Here is an 18,853-nt window from a genome sequence, read left to right as displayed (position 1 = left end):
AGAGCTGCACCATTTGCTCAATTAATTTAAAATGCCTTGGATATTTTTACTTGCTACCCATATATTGCAACTACTGAAATCAGTTATTTTGCATCTATAGTTTCCTGTCATATCATAAACAAAATTATTTTTCAAAGCCATTTTCTAGATTTGATTGAGCTGGATTTTATATTTTGTCATCATGAAAATTTTATTTACAGGTAATTCTTATTAATTAAAGATTTATAATATAAGTGTATGTTTTAAAAGCATTATATTTTAAAAAATCATGAGATTTTGTTAATATTAAGAGATCATACTAAATTTCCTGAAAATGCAAAGATTTAGAATTTAAATTACATAGTTTGTTTTCCTTTATGTGTAAAATTTATGTATTTTTGAAAATCATAAACCAAAAGAAAAAATTTTCATTTATCAAAGTTTTTCCATGTTTCCAGAAATCTTTAGTTAGATTGTCTAGAATTAGCAACGCAGTTTAGTAATGAAATTTCTTAAATTTAAATGATGAGTTGATTTACGTTTATTTCAGAGACATAATACAAAGAGATTTTTTTTCTAGAAAATATATTAATTAAATTTTATTTTGATAGGAAGCTTTTGTATTGAATTTTCTTCATAACAGGGGAGAGTTCTTAAATCATATTCAAAATAGTTTTGTTTCAATTTTATTATAAACTTATGTTAAAAAGAAATTCTAAATATGAATCTGTAAAGAAACAGAAAAATTCTTATTTTGAATTTTAGATAATATTTATCATTTTCGTTCACAATTACTGCTCTTATTATTCTTTTAGATTGTCTAAACTATTACATAAATTATGAGCATGCATACTATAATCAAGAAATTTTATTCTATATGTATCACATTTATGTGCAAAACAATTTGTACACATAATTTAATTTTTATTTCAAATGCATATAAAATTATTATATTTCTTTAGAATATAACTCATATTAACAAATTAATAACAATTTAAATTAACTTATTTAGATTTTAATTTGAAATTAAATTTTTCATTTACTACAAACTATTTATATTTTTTTCTATCTATAATTTTTATTTTCTCAAAATTCCAAGATTTTTTACAGTTAATGTTTAAGTCAAAAACTACTATGTAAACCAAACCTTGCTTATTTCTTCTGTACTTCTGTCCCCTTCACTCTTTTTACTAAGGGATTCCATGGTGACATATTTAACTGTTTTCTTAAATGTTTAACCTTATTGAGATATTGATGTTGTCGCAGATGAATGTATTAGCAAAGATGGCATTCATTAAAACTGACAGGGCAATATTCAGTCTGTGAAGAATGCATGACTAAGTTGCTAAAAAGAAAGTGTATGTATACACGACTTTATGTTTACTTATATATATGTTAACTAGATTCATGAAAACATTGTACTCTTGTCTTGACATTTAAGCCTGATCAAACAAGAGAGAGTAGTCAAAGAACTGCATCAGACTTAGCACTTTGATGCTGTAAGGAAAAATATTCAGTAGAAAGTGTTTTTTTCCCTGATATTCTTCTTTGTACTACTTTACACAATGGAGAAAAATGTTTAGAGGCAATAGAATGTTATGAGTTAATTTAAGTACTAATTCTCACAACGGTTGTGGTTCTGCCCCTGAGGGACAGAGGGAAGATCGCTAAGAACATTGCCCCTGAATTATAAATACTCTTTCACTTTAAATATATTTGGTATATACAAAGTAACATTATACAAAACTAAGTAGAGAGATTACTGTAATAAAAATTTGTCTATTGCACAGAGATTCATCTAATTTTATTCTTTTTTTAGCTTAAATGACAGACAGATTAAGAGGAGCCAATACGAGTATTTCAGTTAGTATCAGTAGTTAGTACTATTGCTACTAGTATAATGTTTTTTATTTTGATTATTCAACTAATTGTATATTAACTGTGGCATTTTAAGTGTTTTAGTTTTTTTTCTTCAACTATATTGTTGTAGTATTCTGTTTGCAAATTAAAATTTTAATAAAATAATAAAAGTCAAAATAAATATCTTTTAATGTTTATCAGTATTTGTCTTTAATCAAATGTAGGTTAAGAAAAAGTCAATGTTTTGCTGGTTATTATCTTCCTCTATTATTATTAAACAATAAATTTATTAATATATTTTTTATATTAATTATTTTAAAAATTATTTATTCTATTTGCTTTATCAATTTTAGAAATTTATTATTTTAGCATTCAATCTCTAAAAATAGTGAAAGATTTTAAAAGTATTTAAATCTTACCTCTTAATAAATGAATTATCATGCATAAGTATTCAACATGGTTGATTTTTACTTATAAAACTTTCAAAGTAATGTAAGGTCTCTTTTTTCTCCCTAAATGACATATGGGCTAAAGAAGAAAACAGAAAAAAAAGCAATGAAAAGTTTATAAACTTTTATTATTAAACCATATTTTTGTTAATATTGGTTTGATGCTGTGGTTATTTTTTAAAGATTTGTATTTTCCCCTTTAAGGTTAACATAGTTCTTGTATCAGAAAGTTAGTTGTTTATGTTATTTTTTTAAAAATTTCTTATTTCAGCCATCAGTCTGTTACTGTCTGATCGGAAAAACCAGAATTAAGTTTGCAAGTTGTGTGGTATAAGAGGCAGTCTAAAAGAAATATGAGGTTTGTTTTTTAATATTTGATTCTATTTAAATTTTACTTGCTGATTTAGTAGTATTAGCATAATTCATAACACAAATATTTATCATGTTTTCAAATAAACTACAGTTACATAGTTTGGGCATAGTTATCCAGTAGCACAGTTTATTACTAGCAGTTTAGATGTAGAAATCATTATTTATTTCTCTTGAAACCATTATTTATTTATTTCTTAAGTTATACTTTAACAATACAAAGTTGAAAAGAAGCCCCTTTTTTTCTCTTTTGAATAAAAGGTTAAATTAATAGTATGTTACACCCTAAACTTAAAGTTACCAATAAGAAGTTATCAACTTTCCTTGATTTAGCAAGTTGAAGCAAGCCAGTCATTGGCAATTTTTTTATTTTTTTTATTCTAAAATTAGAACTGAAAAATCAAGTATTTCTTTCCTTATCAATGAGCAAGAAAAGTATTTTTAGAATATAATTTTGCAAAAAAGAAATTAATTGCTTTTGTATTTTTCAGCTATTTTATTGCTTCAACTCTTTATTTATTCTGTTTTTTAATTTAAAAATCAACTGAGGATGCAGATTACAACAGTTTTGGCTGTACCAATCATTTCAATTAATGTTATTATAATGCTTTTTTAAATTTGCTGTTGTGTTTTTGTCAGAGTGTTGTGTTTTGTAAAGTTTTGAAAAATTCTTGGAATTAATCATGGACTTGGTAATTTAAAATGTAGATTTTATTATATTGCTAGTTTTTGAAATTTGGATTACATGTGCTAAAGTTTTTATGCTTACATACTTCATTATTTGTTTGATGATGCAAGAATAACATTACTACTATAAATGATATTTTTAAATTAATATTAAGAGCTCATTAATTTTAATAATTGAAAAAGCACAAGTTGTGTTTCATGTTTTGTATATGCAGTTGCAATGCTAATAGTTTTCTTCCAGGTTGTTATGATCATCAGTTATTGTGATGCATCCTTAAATGTAGAGAGAAGGCTCCTTCATCGACTGAATTTTCAACCATGCTGGCCTGAGAATTATTACGATTTCCAGGTCAGTGCTTGTTGAAATTCCAGTTTTGATCCCTCGTGTCCAGTTTTCTGTCAAATCAACATTAAGAAGGAAGTTATGATATTGAATAAGTATAAATTTTAATTTGTTTTAAAGATATATTTAATCTTGGTTTGTTTACGGAGTTAATATATTACGTTGTACTATATTTTATATTAACCTTATCTATTATTAATATTTATAGTTTTATATAAAGAAAATTCTATTAAAAATATATGTATATATAATTTATATGTATTTTAATATCTTACATAATTATTAATATGGTATCTCATCAAATTTTGTTTCATTATTGTCGCATCATTATTTTTTACACATTTTTTGTGGTTAAAAGTCCAAATTATTTTTTGTTGTAGTGAGTAAAACAATTAATTGCAAGAAATATGAATTTCAATGTACTTTTACTATGTCTTATTGCCTTTATTAAATTTTACATACATTAAAGTTTTAGATTTTGTGTTTACGTTTTTTATTATTTGTAAGATTCTACTTATTAAACATTTCTGTAAATGACATTTTTAAATCTAATATTATAGTTCAGAATAATATGGAGAGACTAGTATAGAATTTGAATAGTTGAGAAGAAGCACAAGTAAGTAGCAATTGTATCACAAATTGTAATTTGTGCGTCTTCGTGTTTTGCATATCTAGATTTGTTGCAAGTTGAGACTTTCTTTTAATCAACTAATCAGGTGTATCCTTTAAAAGCTCCTTCAGCATGTCTTTGTCTTAAATGGGAGTGATGAAATTGCTTGTTATGACCATAATTTGTCGGAATAGAAATACCTACTGGAATACATGCTGTCAAAGACTTGTGTTGATGCTGAGTAAGTATAAGTGTCACATTTCTTGCCTAAATAATTGTTAGTGTGACAATTTCACTTGCTAGTCATTTATTGTTGCTGCCTCTCTGCATAAATCTAAAATTGGTATGCACCTCCGACATATTTTATATTTGTAGATATTTTAATCTCTTACATTATAATTAATTAGGTATCTTTTTCATTGCATTATATCTATGTGGGGTAAAGCAATTTTTTGTGCTTCTAATTATTATATTGGATATAGTTACTTATAATAGTATGAAAATATGCATATTTGAATTAGTTACTTGTGTATATTGAATATTATTTGAAAGGAAATATGAATGACTAATAAGTTATACTTTAATAATACACGGTTGGGAAGAAATCGGTTTTTTTTTCCTCTTTTGAAGGTTAAATTAGTATATTACACCCTAAATTTAAAGTTACCATTAATAAGTTACCAATTTTCTTTGTATAAATATCTTCAAATGGTATAAAAAATTGTTTTACATTTTATTATATTGCTACTTTTTAAAATTTAGATTACATGTGTTAAAGTTTTCTGTTTACATACTTCATTACTTGTTTAATGATGCTATGATTACATTACTACTATAAATAATACTTTTAAATTAATATTAAGAGCTCATTAATTTTAATAATTGAAAAAGCACAAGTTGTGTTTCATGTTTTGTATATGCAGTTGCAATGCTAATAGTTTTGTTCCAGGTTGTTATGATCATCAGTTAATGTGATGCATCCTTAAATGTAGAAAAAAAGGCTCTTTCATCCACTGAATTTTTAACTACTCTGACCTGAGAATTATCAGAATTGCCAGGTCGGTGCTTGTTGAAATTCCAGTTTTGATTCTTCAAAAATTCTGGGTACTCCAAATCAACATTATGAAGGAAGTGGAAATATTGATTTAGTATACATTTAAATTAGTTTTAAAGATATATTTAATAATGCATGGGTTATTTACAGAATTTATATATTATATAGTAGTATATTTTATATTGACTCTATATTAATTTGATTGAGTTAAGAAAATTGATTCAGGGTTATCTTTATAAATATAATGCTTTTAATTTATTTTTTTTTTACAGATTATTACAATTTTCAGGAATCTTTTCATGAGTGGAATTTTAGAACTTAAGTGACTTTTTTGTAAGCTGTACTGTGATCGTTTTCTTCTAATTAGAAGAATCTGTTTGCTTCACTATTTATAAAAATTTATGCTAGGCTGTAATTAAAGTGTAGAAAATTTAACAGTTACTATGATTTTTCATGAACATTATCAATTAGCTCAATATCAATATTATCAGTATCAATATTCTATGAATGAAATATGTATATGAAATGTATATGAAATGCAAATGCATACTAACAATGTACCACAAATTATTTTATAAGTAATATATATGTGTGTGTGTATCTCTTTCCATAATGATTGAACGAAAGTTCTAAAATATTTATTAAAAAAATTTATCAGGGCCATGAAATTCAGCTAATTATGGAGCAAAAAACCAGGGTTGGGAATTTTTAACTTAATTTTTTCAGTGGTAAAATATTTTAGGCAATTAATTAAAGTTGTTTTATTAGACTATTTAAAAAGTATTTCATAAAAACGTTTTCTACCATTAATATTTTAATAAAAAGTAAGAAATTTCCCTTTTTCCTATACATTATGTTAACAAGTCTACTTACAAATATAAATGTATTGGAAGCATATGTATAGGAGTGAGTTATGCTGGCTCTTTGCTCCTCAGTTCTATACATAAAAATGCTGTTCTTCAGAATTATATAATGTCCTTTTTCCAGGGTAGGTATATAGTTCAATTACTTATAAATTAAAGATATCTTGTTTTATTTTTCTCTTGACATAATGAAAGTTTTAATATTAAAGAACATGGAAATTCTTATGAAACTTTTAGGCATAACACAATATACTTATAAATAATGCAGTATTGGATAAATGCATTTATTACTTTAAAAAACTTTAAAAAAAAATTAAAAAAATATCGAATCCCTGAAAGAACCGATTCAGGTTTTTTCAAGGAATGGGTTTTTCCAATTTCGTCTGATTTTGTCTTCATTTCTTTAAATTTTTGTAGTTTAGTCTTGCTGCATAAATAAATACCATAAATTTTATTCCTAACCAAGCCATTAATAATAATTATTTAAACATTTCATTATCTATGTCATTAGTCACAAGTAACAATACTATTTTAAATGAGAGTAAAAAGGTCCAATTACCTTACCTTTGTAGGATTTACCTATTCTGTTTTAAAATAGAATTATAAAAAAAAACTGCTAAATGTTTTAACAAAGAATTAAATTATTTATTTTAATTCAAATAAAGTTTTTTACTTGGTTGTTGTTAATTTACGTCGCACTAGAGCTGCACAATGGGCTATTGGCGACGGTCGGGAAACATCCCGGAGGATGATCCGAAGACATGCCATCACAATTTTGATCCTCTGCGGAAGGGATGGCACCCCGCTTCGGTAGCCCGACGACCTGCGCGCGAAGTCGAGCACTTTACGGTAGCACAGTTTAGCGAGGACCAATACCGCACACCCTCGGTCCCTACGCAGACTGATCCAAGTGGTCACCCACCCGCACACTGACCGTAGCCAGTGATGCTTGACTTCGGTGATCTGCTGGGAACCGTGTCTTAACGTCCACTGCGGGACGGTAAAAATTTTAATAATATTACAAAATAGCATACAATGCCTTTTATGTAGAGTTTCATTAGAATGAATTTATTTGTAAATATTAGTTAGAATATTAGACTTAGAATATTTTCACATCCTACGAAAAATATAAATATTAAGGAATAGAAGTTCAAATTATATTATCAATGTTTGAATTTCCTTATGGGTGTAATATTCTAATTTAAAAAAAAATTGTTCATTTAAAATTAAATTTTACATTACAACCGAAATTTATTGTAACAAAAAGTTTAGGACCAGATATCAAATTCGTAGAAGTATGCTCCGAAATGCTATTGAAATATGGGAAATGTTGCAACAAGTTTTTACGGATTCGTTATCGAACTAATGAATGAACAACCGGTATAATAATTAACGTTGTAATGATACACTCAAGAGCCAAAACATTATGACCACCTCTTAATAACGAGTTGGCTCACCTTTAGCCCGTAACACAGTTGCAACCCGCCTTGGCATGGATGCCACAAGTCCTTGGTAGATGGCCGGAGACAGATTGTACCAGATGTTTAAGCAACGGTCACACAAATCCGAGATATTGCGACTCAGTGGTCTTTGAACTCTGAGCTGCCGTTTCATGACATCCCAAATGTGTTCTATCGGATTGAGATCCGGTGAGATAAGTGGCCAGGACATTAACTGGAATTCAGCGTCATGTTCCTGGAACCAGTCCAACACAATTTGAGCCTTGTGACACGGAGCGTTGACCTGTAGGAAAATTCCATTTCTAGCTGGAAAAACAGAGGCCATGTAAGGGTGCAACTGGTCCGCAATGATGTTCAGATACCCTGTAGCATTCATGGTCTGCTCTGCCACAACCACGGGCCCCAGTGACGCCCAAGAGAACGTCCCCCAAAGCATGATACCGTCACCACTGCCTGTGTATGACCTACAGTACATTGAGGGAGCAACTGTTCGCCTGGAAGACAGCGTATCCTGACACTGCCACGATGGGATGAATGATAAACCGTGATTCATCTGACCAGGCAACTCTCTGCCACTGATTCATGGACCAGTCGCGATGTTCCCGGGCCCAGCGCAGGCGTAGTTGGCGATGACGCTTGGTTAGCAAAGGCACACGAGTGGGACGTTTGCTGCGTAGCCCCATATCCAACAGTGCCCGCTGAACAGTGTGCTCTGATACTACTCTACTTGACCCTGCATTGTATTGGGCTGTCAGCTGAGCCACTGTCAGGCTCCGGTTTTGCTTCACCAAGCGAAACGATCCCCGACGACCTCTTTCTTTGATAGCGTGTGAAAGTCCAACACCATGTCGTCTACTGCTGGCTTCACCGTCATTCATCCACTTTGCATAAGCACTAACAACTGTAGATCGCGAACAACCCACGAGTCATGCAGTTTCGGAAATACTTGTTCCGAGCCTTCGAGCCCTTACAATCTGCTCTCTATCAAAGTCGCTTAGATCCGCAGCCTTTCCTATCACGCACAGAAGTAAGTGAAAGAATGATTCTTCAAACTCTCCAGCAACAGTTAATACCACTTCCACCTGATCACGTACCTTCCACGTCATCCAGGAGAGTTCGTTGCAAAATGTAGGGGTGGTCATAATGTTTTGGCTCTTGAGTGTATAAAAAATAAACTTCTCCAGAAATCTTGATAATTTTAAATAATTTTTTTATTATTTTATGTATTTCTTTAATAAATTATATATTAATGTCTTGTCTACAACCAATCATTTCTTGTTTACATAGCCTCTAAGATGATTTAAGGAGAAATTTAAGACAAAACAATAATAAAAGGATGGATACGAACAAAATTGATAAATTGGTTGCATATAAAACTATCCTCATTTGTCCTGATATTTAGTTTTCAGTCATCTCTTCAGAAGATCTTTGTTGATAGAAAATATCAATTCAAAGATTTTGTAAAAATCGATTTGAAGAATCAAAAGATTTAGAATTTTGATCTAACATCTTTTTATTCGCATAATAGTGCTAGTAAAAATAGCAAAATCTAATAAATCAAACTTGAGGACCGCACGCTGTGTATATACAAAGTTAATTTAAGCTCTGTGATTTTAACCAGTTTATAACATCTCAAATTTACAATCCGCTATTAATATTTAATAGGATAAATGTATCCTAAATTTAAACATTATACTATAACTTAATAGTAAAGTAGAAAATTTCTTAATTAAAAATTTTTTTTCTTTCTCCCTTTAAGTAGCACTAAAACTTAATTAACTTTATTTCAGATTCATTGCGCATAAAAAAGTAATATTCATGCCGTGTAAAATGCATATACAAATCTTACTTAACACTAGATTGCCTAAGGAAGTCATTTTGACCGCTTTTTCATTTTCAAAAATTGTACGAATAATAATGCATAAATTTTTTTCCCAAGTGAAGTAATTTTTATTCCCTTAATATTTATTATTAGCTTGTTATATAACTGTAGATAATATAAAAAATTATAAAAATTACATAAATTAATTTTTTTACACATTAGCCATTCTTTCAGAATGCAATCATTTTGACTGCTTTTGGGCAATATAGGTATATAGGTAAAAATACTATAGGTAAAAGGGCAGTATGGGTGAAAATTACATAAATTAATTTTTTTACGCATTAGTTACTCCTTCAGAATGCATAGTAATACTTTTTCAGAGTGCAATATAGGTAATACTAAGTTTCAGTCTTTCTAGTATTAATTAAAAATGTAGTAAAATTTTTGTGATATAACTTTACAAAAAGGTTTTCATGTCTCCTTTTCAGCCGTGTTACTGAAGACCGTAAACTCTTAAATTACCGGTAGAGGAATATTTAGAGTATGTATTTTTTATTGTTCTTTGTACTGCGCTGAAAATTTAAGGAGTTACTCGTTTTTTTTTTTTTTTTTTTTAAATCCTGAAATGTGCCTCAAGAACGATTGCAAAATTCACTTTTTATTTATAGCATGTGAGCAGAATACCTTTTCTTCGTATGGACTGAAAAAGGCAAACAGTGAATTAATCAGTGCTTAACCACATTGTGGAATATGCACAAGACAGAAAGACATAACAATTAAAAAAAAAGCGAAAATTTTTTAAATATTTTTATATAGTATTTAATTTAGCCTTAACGCTTGACTTTACATAATTATAATGAGCGAAACACATTTTCAGTTGTTCGTTATGATTAAACAGGGTCATGTTATGCACGAAAAAGATTTGCTAGATTTTTAAGAAACATATTATTTTACATAAAATGGTTTGATTAAAAAATATAACTAAATGTATTAATTTATATCAATTTATTTTAGAAGTTAAAACCCAATTTTTAAGCTGAAATAGTTTATCTACGCTAATATCTAATTTCAGAAAGAAATTTTCCATCCTTATAAGTTTTTTTTTTAATATCTAAATTTAATTTGTTAAAATCAATTATATATTGTTTATCTAATCTCTTCTGCCTTGATCTTATTTCCTTAAAAAAAATAGTTTTATTTTTAAAATTCAGTGATTTTTTTACGGAAAAAAAAAGGCAGTTATTGTTTAGAGAATATAACTATGATGAAGTTAAATTTATTCCTGTTCTGTTTTCTGCTCTAAATGAACTCTTATTTATCAAATCGTATACTGTTTATTAACTTTACTAAATGAATATAACAACAGTTATTAATTAGTTATTTGTAGAAAAAAATTATAACGAAATCATGTAAATATTAAAGAAGTTATCAAATACCTGAGTAAAATTTATATAAAATTTTTAAAAGCTTGTTTTATACATCTGAGAATGCATCCAAAGATTTTTTTATCGCTAAATAGTGTCAATTTGAATAAAAAAAATTTCAAAATTTCAGGAAATTGACTTGCATAACGAATAAAAGAAATTGAATAAATTTGCAATACATCGTAGTAAACTTGACATTTAGTGATAATCGATATACTTATATTTATTTCATTTAATGCCCAGACCAATCATATAAAAAATCATTATTATTGATAAAGGTTCAATTCTAAAAAAAGAACACATAAGTCATCTCTGCTAGAGTTAGCTAACTAGAAAAAAAATTCAAGTAAAGAAGAGTTAATCACTATATAGAATATATCATACAGTTATATTCAATATGAGTTTTACAATATTTCATTCATGTCAACAGGGTGCTCTACAAATGGGGATCTGAAATTTGCAAGTAAAACAAACACCATATTCTTAGAAGAATAAATAACTGGTGTTCATTTAGCATATGATACGAACATGCATGAGTAGTGCCTCTTAATGTAGTTTCTAGAGAGTTACGGGTGCGTGTGGAACACTTGAATAAAATGCTAGTTATTGAATTAACTGCTAAACGTCAGTCCTGAGATACAGTTGCAGATACATAAATTATAGTTTTGAAACAAATATTTATCACTCTAAACACAAACCAGCAGGAAAACTTCATGAAAAAAAACATTCTCACGTGCTTATGTAAAAACTGAGATATGCTTTTATCCTGACATTATATGTAATTAAATTAAATAAGTGGCAATGAATGATTTAAAAAAACAAACGTAACACATTATTAAAAAAAGAAGGAAAAAAACCAAAGCATTTACGCATGATATTGATTACTTTTTTTTTCAAACCTCTTCTTAACGTACTTTATGAATATTCAACTAATCATCTAAATAATAATTTTCTAAGAAAAATTACGATCGCAACAGAATTACATAATTGGGTATAAAATATTATACAGCTAAATTTCCGAAAGCAAATATAGAAGGAAAAAAAAATCTATACACAGAAATCAATACAAGTATATGTACCTTTGTACTATGTTAGCACTTTGTTGTAAAATACCTTGATAAGTATGAATACTATTTAATTCGTTAGAATCCGGAAGAAAGAAAAAGAGAGTACATATAGTATATTTATTTGATTTGAATTAACTCGCATGAGTCTGAAAAAAAAATACGCTTGCAAACCTTTCTTGCAACGATTTTTAAAAATAATTATTAGACGATTTCACCACTAATTTAAAAAACATATCATCAAAGAAAGCTCTTATTTTATTAAGCATTCAGTTAATTCCTTCTCCTCAGTTAAGTTCATTGACAGTTAGATTTTTATTGGATGTCATTGATACGTGACACCGATATGGTTGACACTGAGATATGATCACACACAAAAGTATCAAATTTAAATTAAATAACTGCCATTTTTGAAGAAGATAATTCAGTTGTTCTCTAATCCGGGCAGTTAATATATATTTTACGAATCCTTATAAGTAATGGAATAAAAAACGTGTGTAGGGATCAAATTAATATTTAGGAGAGAAAGAACGCACACGCTGCTGAACTTTGATCAAAAGCATGATATAACGAGGTTAATAAGAGATGAAGGATTAAAATCATCTGAAATTATTTTTATCGAGAACAAAGTTTTAAGGCGTTTGTGATAGAAAGCATATTTCAAAAAAATCAACAGGTATTTTTTGTCTCTTCCTGACTCAAAGAACATTTGGTTAGAAATTTTTTTTTCTCCAGATATATCAGATATACATATATCAGATATTTCAAAATACATATATCAGATATTTCAATATAACATATATCAGATATTTCAATATAACATACTAGAATAAGTTATTAGTAAAATAATAAAATCATAGGAACCCGAGTACTTAAGTTTTTTAATTTTAACACTGTAAAAAAAGTTCATGTTTATTTTATCATTTGGATATTTTCGCCATTACAAATATAATACTATTTGCTCGAATTTTATTCAGATGTTGACAAAAGACAACCTGATGAACCGTCAAATTTTCTAACAGTAATGTAGAAGAATCATTTTTCACTTAAAAAAAAATAATAATAATGGTAAGAAGGGAAGCAGAAAATAAATCAGTTTATTGAATCAAATTATACAGGCAAGTTCATCATAATTCCAAATTCTGGACGTATCAGTTTTATAATAAAGCATTTACTCTGGTTTTTGGAGTGGTTAATAATGGTATAAATATTTTTCTTCCTTGCTTGAATAAAAATTTGAGAAAACAATCATATTTTGCATTATACGTGAAGGGAAACCACGAAAATATCTTTCAGATCGCTTGATTCCATTTAGAAGTTCAGTAATCGCAATGAATTTTTTTTTATAATGAATCATTTTTCAGCATCTTTGAGAGACTTCTTTGTGACTATAACGAGATGTTATTCAAATTTTTGTAGTTTTTAACCGAAAATCAAAGTAACTCGCTATTTTAGTATCGGAATAAAACCATATTTACGTTATAAAAATAATTATGTTTATAAAAATAATTAAGTTATAAATAAATTAAAGTTAAGTTAAAATAATTAAGTTAATTAATTATTTTAATTAATTATTTTAATTAATTAATTATAAATTAAGTTAAAATAATTAAGTTAATAAATAATTAAGTTGTAAAAATAATTAATTATAATCAAGATTAAATTGAAATTAAAATTATCAAATTTCGCGTTACACGCTATGAAAAACAGACAAAAATGTTTTTCAGATCGCTGTTATTGGTATATAAAATAAAATAATTTGCAATTTAAGTATCGGAGTAAAAATTATAGATAAACATTTTTTCATTGTTATTATCCTTAATAGATAGGGTACCATCTTTCTGAACAGAACGAAAAGCTCTTCTTATTAACTCAACCCAGAAATCAAAGTGTGAGCTTTTTTATTTTGTGAATGTAATGAAACACCCTTATTATGCTTAATTCAATTCAGAGATCAAAGTAATTAACAATTTAAGTATCAGAATACAATCATATTCATGAAAGTTATAAGAATAATTTATTTTAATGAAGATTAAATTAAAGTAATCAAATTTGTGTTACATGCGAAGGAAAACCACGAAAAAGTCTTTTAAATTGCTTAATAGTAATAGGTTTCCAGCTTAATGTTGATTATCGCAATAAAATTATTTTTTAATAATCAATAATTTTTTTTTAATCATCTTTGATAAATAGTAAATGCTGTGAAATGCTCTAAATTTTTTTTGTACTTTTTTGAATTTTTGTAGGCCACCCAGATATCAAAGTTACTTGTAATTTAAATACAGGAATGAAATTATATTTTGAAAGACTTCTTGAATGAAAATAATTAGAATTTAGATTACGCACAAATGAAAACCATGAAAAAGTTTTAATAACTAACTAACTGAACGCTAACAGGCAATTATGAGACTCTATCTCAGCAATTATTAACATTTTCCAATTTATTGTTCTTCATGAAATTAAATGCTTTGGGCAGCTTAGATTGCTTATAAAACTGTTCTATTTTATTTTAATTATTTTATTTATTTTTTAGTTACTTTTATATTTTTTATATATTTTTAATAAGCACTTAAATTGTTTTTTTAATATTTATTTCAAGTATTTGAATTTCAGAACAATATAAAAATCAATTTTTTAAAATACATTAATTTTTTCATTTAAAATTTACAAATTATAAATCTTTAAAAAAAATTTGTTCAGATTTTTCTGGCACAGAGACAGAATGTTATTATTTATCATAACAATTTATGAAAATCAAATAAAAAAAATAGAGACCGGTGATGTGTCCAATGTTTCGTTCACCCTGACATCTGTTTGGTACAGTGATTGATCTTTCCATCTTTATGTCTTTGTTTGAGTATACGCAAGCAAAGGAGAGGATACAAGCATCTATATTCATTGTCTACGAAGTACTTCGATTGGTTTAAATAAATTATCAAACTGAGCATGCGCGTTATTAAAATTCCGCCAAGCAAAAATGCTAAAAGCGCCATTCTAGTAAACCTGACAAAACGATTAAGCGATAACGATGAAAACGATGATGTAATCGACCAATCAAATGCCTCTATTTATTAAAAAAGCGGTCAGCCAAGCAACAGCCTTTCAATATTTATTTTTTCAACGATTTCAAATTCTTTATAAATTTTATTTTAATTCATTTTCGAAAAGCAATTTCAAATAATTTTTTAACTAAGGAATTTATTGCAAGAATATACTTTACTGAGAGATAAAAATAATGAATTATAGAATTAAAAATGAACTTGCGTAAATTTATTTATTAAAATCGGAGAATATTATAAGTACCAAAATGATTTAAAATGTGCATTAACTAAAAATGTCATAAAAAATAATTAACTGCATTTTAAAAAATTACCGCAGAATGCGAGGAGCGAGAGAATAAATCTATGACGTCATTGTACATATTTCGAGAGTAAAATGATGAATTCTATATTTGTTTGCATTGAGAAAAAAAAGTATTTTAAAAAATCTCAAGATATTATTAACTGAAACACATGCAAAAAAAGGAACTCCATAACTCAAAAGCGTTTTCCAAAACAAAAACTAACTATACGACCTTGGAACTCGTTTGGTACCTCTTATTGTTGATGTCCAACACAACTGTGCTTCATGGAGGAAACCAACATTAATAACTCTATTTCAAAAATTTACTCACTATTTTCATGTTCAACAACAGATCAGAAAGTGAGTTTATGCATCACTCACCTTATTCTATGCTTAAATTTATTTCTGTGATTTATGACTCCTACGATCTTTTAAATTCTGTCTGCAATATTTTGACAGGTTTTGTTATTGGTAAATAAAGGAAGCTGTTTGTAGTTCTCTTACGATGTTGGAGCAAATGCGGAGTTAAAAGCATAGCAACAAGTTATAAAAGGCATTTTTAACATCACTTTATATTTTAATTCACGAAATACGAAAAAAAAAAATATTTTTTTGACGCTCTCTTATTTATTTGGCAAAATTGAGATATAAGCTTTCTTCGCGATTATTTTGTTTTACTACTTTCTCAATTACATCGGATGTTTACAAATTTATTTTACGGTTAATTATAAATTATTATTGCTGAGGAATCGAGTATCTATAATGATCATTGATGTACTTTAATATTATTGTGTAACAATCATACAATTTCATTGTCTGTCCCTGCAATAGGTATTGTGTAATCTTATGTCAAGATTAAAAGACTGTAGCCGAAGATGTATCTAATAAATGTTATTTATTTTCGCAATTCATCCTAAAGTTAATGATGCAATTGTACATAAATTTTATTAATTTTAATCATGATATTGTTCCCTACATACTGATCTTTACATGCATGTTGCTTCATGTTACCTCTTTGCATATTTATAATGTATTTATAGCTTAATGTATCTTTTATTATTTTAAAACGAAGTGATTCAGTGATAACGCATATGTGTGTTTATACCAACTTTGCCAACAATTCCCTTTATTCATGCCAAAAGTCATAGATGGGATGTGGAATAAAAGTTATGACACATCTCCTGGGACATGTAATTTTCCATCCAAATTATTAAAAAAAAGAGATAGAATTAGTGCTTGTTAGTTTTTCTGTTGTAAGCTAAATTAAACTAAACTATTTAAAAAATTCATTAATAAATAAAAAATTTTATTTCTTTTTATGTTTTATCAGCATAGGAACAGAATTAAACCATATTGGTGCCTTTTCTTGATAGAGGTGTTTGTTCAGTTGTAATTAAGACTACGATTCCTCAAAATACAATTTCATTCATGTTTTAAATAACTGGGGATATTTCCATATCATGATCTGTTAAGCCAACTACATCTGCCAAAGTGCCAAATGGATTTTAAATGTGGAAATTTTTTAAAGGAAAATATGTACAGAGAGAATTTTTCCTAGGAATAAAAAAGAGCAGGGCATTTCCTCTCTGAAAAGGATGCTTTGAGTTTTGAAAGGGCACTTGCTTAACACCATTAAAATGTATCAAAATGTGTATTATTATGTAATAATTGAATTTTGTCTTCAACAATTTTTAAATTACCCTTTCATAATATTTTATGCATATATTTCAAAAAGAAAGTAGTTTATAAAAATCGGCTAAACAGCAGTCTCTGTGCATTTTTTTTTTTTTTTCAAAAAAAATATGTAGTAATAAACTAACAAAAAATGATTAATTAATAAACAACTTAAAAACTTTTTTCTATAATTTAAACTGAAAATCTTACAAAAATTAACATTTAAAGGTGCATTTTTAAAAGGAAAAAACTATTTAAAAAAATAGTTTTACAATTTAAAATCACTTTAAAAATTTGTTATCCCCCCCACCAAAAAAAAAGATAGTTATAAAAATTTAACCAGTTAAAGTTAATCCTAACCGAGAAAATATTTGTAATTGGCGATCGAAATGGGCTGCAGGTGGCTTAGAGCAGAACTCTCTACCTATGGCAAGACATTGCATACTTTCCCCATTAGCCTGTGGAGAGTCATAGAAGAAGGAAATACGTTAGTCTCTCTCTTGATTTTCATATAGATTAATATCTTTTAAGCTGAAAAACTATATGGAACTGAAAACTACATTAAACATAGTTCTAAAGAAAAGCATCACAGAAATTTTAAAAAAAAATTTTATTAGATAAAAAGGAAAAATATTACATTCATTCCTATACTACTGAAAAGAGAAGGAGAGGGAAAAGAGAAGGGCCAAAAGCATGAAACTGGTTTCTCCCCAGATGGCGTATTCGAGCATTGCGATCGCCAATGGTAATTAAAATTAAACCTTATGAACACAGATAATTTTACCAGTGTGTAATTATTATTCAAACATTTAAAGTAATTATTTTTTAAATTTTCATTTTTAAAAAATGAATAAAAAGACAGTGATGGTAGCTTATTTTTTCAAAAAAAAGGTAAAGAGAGTGCATTTATTGGGATCAAAGGACAAACAGAATGTGCCATCCTTCAAAAATCTCGCTTAGGGAGAACACTAGTAGAGATTTGCCCAAGGTTGGCTGCAAGTTATATCCTTTGAGTTGGTCCATGGCTGCCTCGAAAGAAGGAGTTGTAGTTGAAGATGGGGCCTTAATACTAATAATGATCTTCAGCTCTGACATCACACATCATGATCTATTTTTCAGCTGGTTTTGAGTTAGTCTTATGCTGTTGATTCTAACGTGTTGTAAATCATTTATAAAATCGTCAAAAGTCACTTCATGACTTGGGAGATACAGATTGTACATCCTTGTTTTAAATAATTTCCATTCATATATTCTTTATTAATTTCTAATATTGATTTTTAAAAAAAAGAGATGTATATAAAAGCAATGATGGCTTTGTTACTATGCATTATCTTGGATGATAAGAACAAAGAATTCTAGTTTTAGAATTTTAAAAAATTTCATAAAATTGCTAAGCAATGTTTTCCAAAACTTATTTAAAATGAGTTTTATTTTACAAGTGGTAATGAAAAATAAATTATATATTTTATTTTGTTCTAGTAAAGTGCAACAGTACACACACCTTATATATATATATATACACAATAATGTTTAAGCTTTTGGTGAGGTTATGTCTTTTAAACACTCGATTTGTGAAAAAAATATTTCGAAAAACTGATAATAATAAGTTCAAATTAAATTAATTTAACTGCGGGTGTCTGACATAAATCACAAGAAAGCAAAAAATGAGAAATCATTTACAAATTGTCAAAACTAACTATGTGAATTTATTTGTAATTTAAATATAAACTTCACTGAATTTCGAAGCTGACATTTGAATAAAGAATTCTAGACAGTTCTTAACTTGTAAAATATGATATATTATTAATTTGAAATTTTTAACTTTGGTGACTGTTGAAAAATTTTTGGTGTTT

General features: G+C 27.6%; 1 protein-coding gene and 1 long non-coding RNA gene across 4 annotated transcripts in view; both read left to right on the top strand.

The window, feature by feature from the left end:
• Positions 1–483: 483 nt before the first annotated feature.
• On the top strand, positions 484–5,778 carry LOC147813887 (uncharacterized). 3 transcript variants are annotated; one of them, XR_015432594.1, is made up of 4 exons: positions 484–1,842; positions 2,560–2,646; positions 3,575–4,538; positions 5,624–5,778. It is a non-coding gene; the product is annotated as an uncharacterized LOC147813887 (long non-coding RNA). The 3 variants fall into 3 exon arrangements; XR_015432595.1 differs by lacking the exon at positions 3,575–4,538 and having other exon boundaries at positions 489–1,842; XR_015432593.1 differs by lacking the exon at positions 5,624–5,778 and having other exon boundaries at positions 489–1,842; positions 3,575–4,888.
• A 9,577-nt stretch (positions 5,779–15,355) lies between these two features.
• LOC107454180 (uncharacterized) overlaps positions 15,356–18,853 on the top strand; it is a 39,198-nt gene continuing 35,700 nt past the window's right edge. Inside the window, exon 1 of the mRNA XM_016071274.5 lies at positions 15,356–15,686. The gene's annotated coding sequence lies outside the window, so the exon portion shown is untranslated. The remainder of the gene's footprint in view (positions 15,687–18,853) is intronic.

Source organism: Parasteatoda tepidariorum, chromosome 3, assembly GCF_982258835.1.
Source record: "Parasteatoda tepidariorum strain Cologne lab strain chromosome 3, Ptep-v5.0, whole genome shotgun sequence".
Lineage (NCBI taxonomy): Eukaryota > Metazoa > Arthropoda > Arachnida > Araneae > Theridiidae > Parasteatoda > Parasteatoda tepidariorum.
This window is presented reverse-complemented; position numbering and strand designations above follow the sequence as displayed.